This window comes from Oncorhynchus mykiss, chromosome 3, assembly GCF_057628025.1.
Source record: "Oncorhynchus mykiss isolate SJ-2025 chromosome 3, ASM5762802v1, whole genome shotgun sequence".
Taxonomy (NCBI): domain Eukaryota; kingdom Metazoa; phylum Chordata; class Actinopteri; order Salmoniformes; family Salmonidae; genus Oncorhynchus; species Oncorhynchus mykiss.
Window position 1 is genome coordinate 52,886,647 of NC_143024.1, and position 12,501 is coordinate 52,899,147.

The following is a 12,501-nucleotide window of genomic DNA, read 5'->3' on the forward strand; positions in this document are numbered from 1 at the left end:
TAGTCCTGAGGCATGGTCCTAGGGCTCAGGTCCTCTGAGAGAGAGAAAGAAAGAGAGAATTAGAGAGAGCATACTTAAATTCACATGGGACTCCAGATATAACAGACTGACCCTAGCCCCCCGACACAAACTACTGCAGCATAAATACTGGATGCTGAGACAGGAGGGTTCAGGAGACACTGTGGCCCCATCCGATGATACCCCCAGACAGGGCCAAACAGGCAGGATATAACCCCACCCACTTTGCCAAAGCACAGCACCCACACCACTAGAGGGATATCTTCAACCACCAACGTACCATCCTGAGACAAGGCCAAGTATAGCCCACACAGATCTCCGCCACGGCACAACCCAAGGGGGGGCACCAACCCCAACATTATTAGTTTCCAAGATCTCCACCCAACACATTCCAAAGCGAACCGTCTTTCTACAGAGAATCATTAACTTCAGACATAAGTCTCGTCACTCCATTATATACTATGCTTCTGATCTATCATGTCTTTAGTATCTTAATTTTTCAAAGATTACCCCGACTCCAACACTGTGATTCGAAAAATTATGTTGACTGAGCTCGTAGTCACTGAAGTTTGTTGTGATTAGTTACATGTTATTGAGCTTATCCACAATTATATAGAATAAAGGTTAAAGTGCACAAGGGCGTAGCAGTTTTGAAAGTGGCTGTCTCAACTTTTTGCAAGATATCACAAAGAACTGCAAAAGTGTTGCGAATGCTCTTCGTTTTCTGGAAGACAATCTTGCCACGCTGACTCTCCCTGACTTTGAAAATGAATCAGACAATGAGGAAATCCCTCATTTAGGTAAAAACATTTTCATTGAACCAGACATTGTAGAGTCTTCTGAAACGGCAATCAACAGTGTTGTTGTCACGGTAGAAGTTGACTGAGTTTTGAAATCAGTTGAATGCCCGGTGGAAGCAGAGTATGATAGCTAAGGAGATGGAGAAAAGTCTAGCGTGATATTGCAAATTTGCGGAGGGAGTCAAAAAGTGAACACACAGAAGGCTGTTGTATAAAAGACCTGTCTCTGGATTACATCTTCAAACTAAGGGCAATCATGGCATCTGGGACAAAGAGGGAGAAGCGTTCATATATTTATACAGCTAAGAGGTTCTAGCTAGCTACATTTTCACATATTATACATTTCAAATGTTGATAGAAAGTTGTTTTCATGACAAATTAAAACATACTGTTTGCTAGCTAGCTAACATTAGCTGGGTGTCTGGCTCGCTAGCTAACGTTACATGTATGATCTGTGTAGTAATATTATTTGTATCTCAGAAATCCATTTGCATTGCAAGTTATAGCCTAAAGTTAGCTAGCTAGCTGACATTGAACCTAGATGGTTAGCTTTAACTACCTGCAGATTCATGAACCTTCAAATAGATATGTAATATGTAACACAATATATTAACTTTTTATAGTGTTTTATTTACATTTTCTCCCCCTTTCACTATCACGCAGTAGGTTTAAAAAAGACCCAACGGAGCTCATTGCCTTCTTCGATCATGCTGGCAGCATGAAGGTCTCGTCATTGATTTTGCTGGAAAGCGGAGACATTGTGCTTTACAATGGTATTCATATTACCTGGAAGTATTACGTTTTTTACACGCTAAAATAAGGTAAATTGTACGGAACAGTGCGATTTACAAAAGTGCGTTACTTACCGTTAGCCGTATGTCTAAACAAAAGACTCCTTCTGACTCACAACCGTAAGCTATTTTCTGTAATTACAATGATGTTGTTGTGAGTTTATAAGTTTGCTGTTGGACGACAATAGAATGTTCATAATGTTGCTGCAACAACTCTCTACAGACATGTCGATAGGTTGTTAAATAAGTAAATGAGGATTGACCCTTTACTTGTTTTTAATCTTGTCATCTAATAGGACACAGATCCATTTTCCATACGGTATTTGACTATATCTTGACAAGCACCATTTTTGTATTTGTATCCAATGGCAGGTTGTGAGCATTTTGAAAAATATGTCAGTCTTTAGTTTCATTATCCTTACAGTTTCACAGTAAATACAGTGGGGCAAAAAAAGTATTTAGTCAGCCACCAATTGTGCAAGTTCTCCCACTTAAAAAGATGAGAGAGGCCTGTAATTTTCATCATAGGTACACTTCAACTATGACAGACAAAATGAGAAAGAAAATGCAGAAAATCACATTGTAGGATTTTTAATGAACTTATTTGCAAATTATGGTGGAAAATAAGTATTTGGTCACCTACAAACAAGCAAGATTTCTGGCTCTCACAGACCTGTAACTTCTTCTTTAAGAGGCTCCTCTGTCCTCCACTCATTACCTGTATTAATGGCACCTGTTTGAACTTGTTATCAGTATAAAAGACACCTGTCCACAACCTCAAACAGTCACACTCCAAACTCCACTATGGCCAAGACCAAAGAGCTGTCAAAGGACACCAGAAAGAAAATTGTAGACTCGCACCAGGCTGGGAAGACTGAATCTGCAATAGGTAAGCAGCTTGGTTTGAAGAAATCAACTGTGGGAGCAATTATTAGGAAATGGAAGACATACAAGACCACTGATAATCTCCCTCGATCTGGGGCTCCATGCAAGATCTCACCCCGTGGGGTCAAAATGATCACAAGAACGGTGAGCAAAAATACCAGAACCACACGGGGGACCTAGTGAATGACCTGCAGAGAGCTGGGACCAAAGTAACAAAGCCTACCATCAGTAACAAACTACGCAGCTTGGGGCTCAAATCCTGTAGTGCCAGACGTGTCCCCCTGCTTAAGCCTGTGCATGTCCAGGCCCGTCTGAAGTTTGCTAGAGAGCATTTGGATGATCCAGAAGAAGATTGGGAGAATGTCATATGGTCAGATGAAACCAAAATATTTATTTTTAGTAAAAACTCAACTCGTCGTGTTTGGAGGACAAATAATTCTGAGTTGCATCCAAAGAACACCATACGTACTGTGAAGCATGGGGGTGGTAACATCATGCTTTGGGGCTGTTTTTCTGCAAAGGGACCAGGACGACTGATCCGTGTAAAGGAAAGAATGAATGGGGCCATGTATCGTGAGATTTTGAGTGAAAACCTCCTTCCATCAGCAAGGGCATTGAAGATGAAATGTGGCTGGGTCTTTCAGCATGACAATGATCCCAAACACACCACCCGGGCAACGAAGGAGTGGCTTCGTAAGAAGCATTTCAAGGTCCTGAAGTGTCCTAGCCAGTCTCCAGATCTCAACCCCATGGAAAATCTTTGGAGGGAGTTGAAAGTCCATGTTGCCCAGCAACAGCCCCAAAACATCACTGCTCTAGAGGAGATCTGCATGGAGGAATGGGCCAAAATACAAGCAACAGTGTGTGAAAACCTTGTGAAAGCTTACAGAAAACGTTTGACCTCTGTCATTGCCAACAAAGGGTATATAACAAAGTATTGACATAAACTTTTGTTATTGACCAAATACTTATTTCCCACCATAATTTGCAAATAAATTCATTAAAAATCCTACAATGTGATTTTCTGGATTTATTTTTCTCATTTTGTCTGTCATAGTTGAAGTATACCTATGATGAAAATTACAGGCCTCTCTCATCTTTTTAAGTGGGAGAACTTGCACAATTGGTGGCTGACTAAATACTTTTTTGCCCCACTGTATACAGAAATAGTGGTATTGTAAAACAGTTGGCTACTTTAAAAACGTAGCACGATGTTGTATGCCATTTCTGCCCTATGGAACATTGTACAAGAGCACCTTCTTTTTTCATGTGTCCTTGTCAATTTATACAGTATTGTCTGTCTCTCTGCTTACAGCATATCAATGAAATTCAGATAAGGAGTGGAATATATTGTTATGTATAACCCAGGTATTTCAGAACTGCATTGTACACTTCATTATAATTACAAATAGTAGAACATAGTACAAAGTGGAAAGAGTCACTCTATGATGTAGTATTTACATGTCACGTTTACCCTCGCTTCCCCTCTCCGGCGCTTGACGTCGCCAGTTGTCTCATCATTATGCACATCTGCCACCATCATTACGCGCACCTGCGCCTCATGACACCCACCTGACTTCCATCACCTTCCTTATTACCTCCCCTATATCTGTCACTCCCTTTGGTTCTTTCCCCAGTCTTTATTGACTTTGTTTCAGTTTTATGTCTCTACGCTTTTCATGTTTCTTGTTTTGTACTATGTTATATTAATTATAACATTTGCACTCCCTGTACTTGCTTCCCGACTCCCAGCGTTACAGAATAAGGCCTCACCAAAGGGAAGTAAAAGGGATTTTTTTTTTTGCTGGTGACTTCAGGTCCAAATGCCGCTGCCAAAGCAACCGGGCGGGCTCGGCAGGCTCCCCCTGCCAGTTGTCTCATCATTGCGCACACCTACCACCATCATTACGCGCACCTGCGCCTTATGACACTTACCTGGACTCCATCACCTTCCTGATTAACTCCCCTATATCTTTCACTCCCTTTGATTCTTTCCCCAGGAATTATTGACTCTGTTTCATGTCTGTACGCTTTCATGTTTCGTACTTTGTTCTATTTATTGTTAAATTTGGGCTCCCTGTAGTTGCTTCCCAACTCCCAGCGTACACGTTACATTACACATGATTTGTTTTTACCTTCCAACATAAATTGATGCCAAATCTAAACATTTGAGGTAAAAATATAGAAATGTACAGTTTCAGCAGCTATCAAACTATGTACATTAACTATGCACTAGAACATTTTGGTTCATTAGTGCTCAGTTTTGATCAGTTTCAGTAATAGTGCATTGTATTGTTACTGAGAAGAAAATCTTATCAAAAGCAAAGTGAATATTGCATTTTGAAAAGCAGATACTTAGATTGAATATGTATCCAAATTGAAAGTGTGACTTTGTTGTACTCAGTCAAATTAAAATGTGCTTAGAGTTTTGAAACATGAGACATTTTGTGCTTAGAGTCCATACTTGTAAAAATTGCACCAAAGTAATACAAAACAAACATCCAAGGCTTTGTGAAGTCAAGACAACTACTTGTTGATTTCCCACTAGGCCAGGTGTGAATGCTATTGGAAGCCTAAAAGCGTCCGCATCCTTACCAGCCAAAACAGTTCGGAAGAGTTTGTGCATATATTATAACATTTTGTGACGTTTTGGACTTCGGTGAGTGTTTTTTGGCTTTCTGTGCACACATCTTTTCTGTAGGCAAGGCGAAGTCTTTACACCCCTTCTTTGGTGATTGGTCTAAAGTAGTGATTTTTCAATAAAGTCTTTGTTGTCATGCAATGAGAGACAACTCACTGAACTGAAGCATGCTGATGCCATGAGCCTATCCCTAACCATTTTAATTACAATGAGGACCCCGTCAACCATCAGCAGACAAATAACAAGTTATTGGCTCCACACGTCCGTGGTTGTCATCTACTGATAACAAGTCTTTAAAGACAATAAAATAATGTTAAAATGACAGAAATTACACCCTTGATGAATTACTGAAATAAATGTCACAAGGTATCTGTACTCACGGATTTGTGTAAATTCTCCAGGAGCTGCATCGAAAAGATCTAATGAGTGTTCCCCCAGATCTTTTAAATGTGAAAAAAAATCTGGTTTTAAATCGCATCAGGATAAACACAATAGTCTTGCCTGATGTGAACCATGGCTCATACAAAAGAGATATCAGAAGACTTAAGATTACAAATTGTTGACTTGCATGAAGCTGGAAAGGGTTACAAAAAGTATCTCTAAAAGCTTTGATGTTCATCAGTCCACGGTAAGACAAATGGTCTATAAATGGAGAAAGTGCAGCACTGTTGCTACTCTCACTAGGAGTGGCCGACCTGCAGAAATGACTGCAAGAGCACAGCGCAGAATGCTTGATAAGGTTAAGAAGAATCCTAGAGTGTCAGCTAAAGACTTACAGAAATCTCTGGAACATGCTAACATCTCTGTTGATGAGTCTACGATACGTAAAACACTAAACAAGAATAGTGTTCATGGGAGGACACCACGGAAGAAGCCCCTGCTGTCCAAAATAAACATTGCTGCACATCTGAAGTTTTCAAATGTGAACCCGGATGTTCCACAGCGCTACTGGCAAAATATTTTGTGGACAGATGAAACTACAGTTGAGTTGTTTGGAAGGAACATACAACACTATGTGTGGAGAAAAAAAATGCACGACACACCATCCTCATCCCAACGGTAAAGTATGATGGAGGGAGCATCATGGTTTGGAGCTGCTTTGCTGCCTCAGGGCCTGGGCAGCTTGCTATCATTGACGGAAAAATGAATTCTGAAGTTTAACAAGACATTTTGCAGGAGAATGTAAGGTTCTCTGTCCGCCAATTGAAGCTCAACAAAAGTTGGGTGAATGAACTGGACAACGACCCAACACACAGAAGTAAATCAACAACAGAATGTTGTCAAATAAGAAAATACGCCTTCTGAAGTGGCACAGTCAGAGTCCCTCAACCCGATTGAGATTTTGTGGCATGACCGCAAGAGAGCAGTTCACACCAGACATCCCAAGAATTGGATTCCTCTTGACAGCAGGACTGATCCACAACTACAGAAAACACTTGGTTGAGGTTATTGCTGCCAAAGGAGGGTCAACCAGTTATTAAGTCCAAGGTTTCACATACTTTTTCCACCCCGCACTGTGAATATTTACAGTGTGTGTTCAATAAAGACATATAATTGTTTGCATTTTTAGTTTAATTAAGCAGACTGTGTTTGTCTATTGTTGTGACTTAGATGAAGATCAGATCAAATTTAATGACCAATTTATGCAGAAATCCATTTTTTTCCAAAGGGTTCACATACCTTTTCTTGCCACTGTAGCTTTGTTATTGTGTTACTATATTTCCTTTAGTTTACTTAGCACATTTTCATAACTTAAAAACCTCCGCATTGATGGTTAAGGGCTCGTAAGTAACCATTTCGTGGTAAGGTCTATATACCTGTTGTATTTGGTGCATGTGACAAATAAAATGTATTTTGATTTTGACCACCTGTATAACACAGAACCCATAGAAACACTACCCAAATTCGTGTTTGGCTTAGCGGTCAGCTCGTAGAGATTTTGCCGACTTACCATCATCAAACCTTGTGCAGAGCTGGATGTGGAAGCACATGCTGGTGGAATTATGTAACACCTACAACAAAATACATAACACAATTTAATTACCATGACAAATTTCTTGGTCTCTTATTTGGATTGCACTGGCTACCTTAGGAAACCTGAACAGGGCACAGGAACAGGGCACAGGAACAGGGCAGACCTGAGGTATTATCAGCTTGCTGACAGTTAACTAGCTAGATAACTTCACTAAACCTGCAACAATATTGCGAGCCAGCTGATAACCAAGCAATCATTGCTAACATTTCCAACACACAAACAAAAAGTGTGTTAGCTAACCTCAATTTAGCAATTACATTTTTTGAAACCGAGTGTTTTCCAGGATGTAATAAATGGCTACCAGCCACTTTCATTTGCTAACACTAGCTAGCTAATGAAGGTAGATGAACTACACAGATCTTCATTGTAAAAGCTTTAAACACTGTTTCCCATGCCTGTACAATGAACCATAAACAATTAATGGACATGCACTGTGGAACGATCGTTAAGACACTACAGCTTGCAGACGGTAGGCAATTAAGGTCACAGTTATGAAAGCTATGGACAATAAAGAGGCCTTTCTACTGACTCTGAAAAACACCAAAATAAAGATGCCCACGGTCCCTGCTCATCTGCGTGAACGTACATTAGTCATGCTGCATTGAGGCATGAGGACTGCAGATGTGGCCAGGGCAATAAATTGTTCTGATCGTCCTTGCAGTGGCAGACCACGTATAACAACACCTGCACAGGATCGGTACATCCGAACATCACACCTGCGGAACAGGTGGCAACAACTGCCCGAGTTACACAAGGAACGCACAATCACTCCATCAGTGCTCAGACTGTCCGCAATAGGCTGAGAGAGCCTGGACTGAGTGCTTGTAGGCCTGTTGTAAGGCAGGTCCTTACCAGACATCACCGGCAACAACATCGCCTATTGGGCAGAAACCCACCGTCGCTGGACCAGACAGGACTGGCAAAAAGTGCTCTTCCATGACGAGTCGCAGTTTTGTCTCACCAGGTCAGATTCACGTTTATTGTCGAAGGAATGAGCGTTACACCGTCGAGGCCTGTACTCTGGAGCGGGATCGATTTGGAGTTGGCGGGTCACCTAGGGCGGTGAGTCACAACATCACCCGACTGAGGTTGTTGTCATTGCAGGCAATCTGAACGCTGTGCTTTACAGGGAAGACATTCTCCTCCCTCATGTGGTACCCTTCCTGCAGGCAACATGACCCTTCAGCATGACAATGCCACCAGCCATAATGCTCATTCTGTGTGTGATTTCTTGCAAGACAGGAATGTCAGTGTTCTGCCATGGCCAGCGAAGAGCCCGGATCTCAATCCCATTGAGCACATCTGGGACCTGTTGGATCAGAGTGTGAGGGCTAGGGCCATTCCCTCCAGTAATGTCCAGGAACTTGCAGGTGCCTTGGTGGAAGAGTGGGGTAACATCTCGCAGCAAGAACTGGCAAATCTGGTGCAGTCCATGAGTAGATGCACTGCAGCACTTAATTTATTTAACCTTTATTTAACAAGGCAAGTCAGTTAAGAACAAATTCTTATTTTCAATGACAGCCTAGGAACAGTGGGTTAACTGCCTTGTTCAGAGGCAGAACAACAGATTTTTACCTTGTCAGCTCAGGGATTCGATCTGGCAACCTTTCAGTTACTAGTCCAACACTTTAACAACTAGGCTACCTGCCACCCCTTAATGCAGCTGGGGGCCATACCAGATACTGACTGTTACATTTGATTTTGACCCCCCCTTTTGTTCAGGGACAAACTATTACATTTCTGTTAGTCACATGTCTGTGGAATTTGTTCAGTTTATGTCTCAGTTGTTGAATCTTATGTTCATACAAATATTTACACATGTTAATTAAGTTTACTGAAAATAAATGCAGTTGAGAGTGAGAGGACGTATATGTTTTTGCAGAGTTTATATGATTTAGCTGATGGCTTTCAGAGTTCAATACAAGACCAGCTTAGCTAGATATATTTGTCCATATACAGGCTAGTTTACCGCAAATCAAAATATTTTCTCTTGAGCTGAGACAAAAAAGGTGTTTTGAGGATGTGATCAATGGAGGGTTGTTGTGTGACTCTTTCACTCATGGTTGTTTGGACGTTTTGATTTTGTTGTGAAGGAAAACATTCATGGGTATCAGGTTACAGGTAAGACCCAAGTTCAGACTGTGTTGAACTAACAATGTTTTTTGCAACAAAAGGAGCAGGCAAACAACAGATCAAGGCAGGCACTGGTCGAAAATCCTGAGTAGCGGCAAAGGTACTCTGACAGGCAGGGTGGTCAGGCAGACGGGCTCAGAGTCAGGACAGGCAAAGGTCAAAACCAGGAGGACAGGAAAAAAAGAGACTGGGGAAAACCAGAAGCTGAGAAACTGCTGGTTGACTTGAACAAACAAGACAAACTGGCACATGCAGATAGAAAACGCAGGTATAAATACCCAGGGGATAAGTGGGGAAGATGGGCGACACCTGTAAGGGGTGTGGAGACAAGCACAAGAACAGGTGAAACAGATCAGGGCGTGACAATGGGATAGCATCACTTTTCTCCTGCCGTCAAATTAGATTATCTGGCATCAGTTCAGACCACCTATCCCTCTCATAATCTTCTGGCCAAAAATGCTGTCTACAAACAAGATTATTTTGATACTTGGCCACAGGTGTGTTGACATCATAAGCGTCGATCTTGATAGCCGCAACCCACTGGTGGCATAAGGGTACATCTCCGGTACACAGAAGGTTTTTAAGAGCACTTCTTTTTTTGCGCTTGTTTGTAATAAGCACAGTCAGGCTCAGAACACCACACTGGCATGATGACAAATGTTAGTGAAAAACAAACGTTGTCTAGAGAATACATCTAAAATCATTGACATACTAGCTTTTTGGCATATTGTTCGTTCAGTGTTTTTATAACTACCCCACTTTTTTGGGCATGCCTCATCTACCTAGCATGGCGTTATTTACATTCAGAATGAATGCCGGACTTGGTAGAAAACTAGGAGCAGATGAGTACACAGGTAGTAGAAACTTCCGGATTCTACCTGTGAAATTAATATTCACTCATTTGAGATTGTGGTGAGGACATTCCATATAGCCTACAAGTATTTTCCTTTCAAATCCATGACTTGACATGTACAAGTGCACACTGCGGGAGAAAGGAGAGATTTTTGGGCTATGCACAGGTCATATATATATATATATATATATATATATATATATATATATATATATATATATATATATATATATATATATGAAAGGACGGTGAGGAGCCAATCTGAACATCACATCGGTGCGCTAATGTGATTAGCATGAGGTTGTAAGTAACAAGAAAATTCCCCAGGACATAGACATATCTGATATGGGCAGAAAGCTTAAATTCTTGTTAATCTAACTGCACTGTCCAATTTACAGCAGCTATTATAGTGAAATAATGCCTTGCTATTGTCTGCGGAGAGTGCACAGTTATGAACTTGAAAATGTATTAATAAACCACTTGATACAACATTTTGAACAGAAATGCAATGTTTCATGCAACTGCTGCCATCTAGTGGCCAAAATCTAAATTGGGCCTAATCTGGAATAATACATTGTGGCCTTTCTTTTGCATTTAAAAGCTGATGAAAAAATATGCATGTTTTTCACTTTACAATATCTTTTACCAGATCTAATGTGTTATTCTCCACCATTAATTTCACCTTTCCACAAATTTCGAAGTGTTTCCTTTCAAATGGTATCAAGAATATGCATATCCTTGCTACACAGGCAGTTAGATATGGGTATGTCTTTTTAGGTGAAAATTGAAAAAAAGGGTCTGATCCTCAAGAGGTTTTAAGGTCCTCCAGTTGACAGTGCATGTCAGAGCAAAAAAAAAGCCATGAGGTCTAAGCGATTAACTCTACACCTCCGAGACTTGATTGTGTCGTGCCAAACTGAGCAATCGTGGGAGAAGGGCCTTGCTCAGCGAGGTGACCAAGAACACTATGGTCACTCTGACAGAGCTCTAGAGTTCCTCTGTGGAGATGGGAGAACCTTCCAGAAGGACAACCATCTCTGCAGCATTCCACCAATCAGGCCTTTATGGTAGTGGCCAGGCGGAAGCCACTCCTTAGTAAAAGGAACATGACAGTCTGTGTGGAGTTTGCCAAAAAGGAAGCTAAAGACTCTCAGACTATCAGAAACCACTTTCTCTAGTCTGATGAAATCAAGATTGAACTCTTTGGCCTGAATGTCAAGAATCACGTCTGGAAGAAACCTGGCACCATCCCTACAGTGAAGCATGGGAGGTGATAGCATCATGCTGTGGGGATATTTTTCATCGGCAGAGACTGGGATACTAGTCAGGATCAAGGCAAAGATGACCGGAGCAAATACAGACAGATCATTGATGAAAACTTGCTCCAGAGTGCTCAGGACCTCAGACTGGGGTGAAGGTTCACCTTCCAACAGGACAACAACCCCAAACACACAGCTAGGACACTGCAGGAGTGGCTTCGTGACAAGTTTTTGAATGTCCTAGCCAGATCCCAAATTTGAACCCGACCGAACATCTCTGCAGAGACCTGAAAATAGCTGTGCAGCAACGCTCCCCATCCAGCCTGATAGAGCTTGAAAGGATCTGCAGAGAGAAATGAGAGAAACTCCCCAAATATGGGGGAGCCAAGCTTGTAGCGCCATACCCAAGTGATAGCGTGGTGTAAATTGTTCCTTGATGGAGGTATCAGAGCACCTGTCCCCAGGCCGTTTCCTTGAGGCATTTCAGGGTAGTATGTGGTTGACAGCAGGCTTCTACAGTTCCACCAGACTCACGTGCTGAGGGCTTTCATGGCTAGTTTGTGAGATAGTTTTGGTCCCAGCCATGTCTTCAACATTTTTCCCTGGCAGCCGACATCCTTGGCTTTTTTATGCGATTTCAGGTTAGTAAGGAGGATTTCTGTTGTGTGCTGGACCTTTCTGAGATCTGCCATTTTCCTTTCTCCAGTCAGATCAGGGGAACACTTGCCTCCAATTTGCCCCAGGCTGAGAGTCTTGATTCCATTTCACTGCTTGTTCTGTCATTAGGGCCCTCCATGTTGAGTAAATGGAGAGCACAGGAGATTGATGTCACCTTCTATTTTCCTTATTGTGGTGGACATCTCCAGATCTTGTTCTCCAAGTGAAGCACCTCAGGTCTTTTGTTGATGATTATTCAGTTACTCTTGCCTCTTGGTCCATGTTGTTCTGTCGTTTATCCATATACTTTTCCTGACTTTTTAATTCCTTTTCTCTTTGCTTTAAATCATGTTCCCTGTTTTTGAGTTCATGTTCTCTGGTCCTTAGTTCTCTCTCTCTTATCTCCAGATCCTGTATCTGGTTCTGATG

At 41.6% G+C, this 12,501-nt stretch overlaps 1 long non-coding RNA gene across 1 annotated transcript in view; it reads right to left on the minus strand.

Annotated features, from left to right (window-relative positions):
• The window catches only part of LOC149984586 (uncharacterized), a 260,888-nt gene that overhangs the window by 138,554 nt on the left and 109,833 nt on the right, over nt 1-12,501 (minus strand). The gene's annotated exons all lie outside the window — the stretch shown is intronic.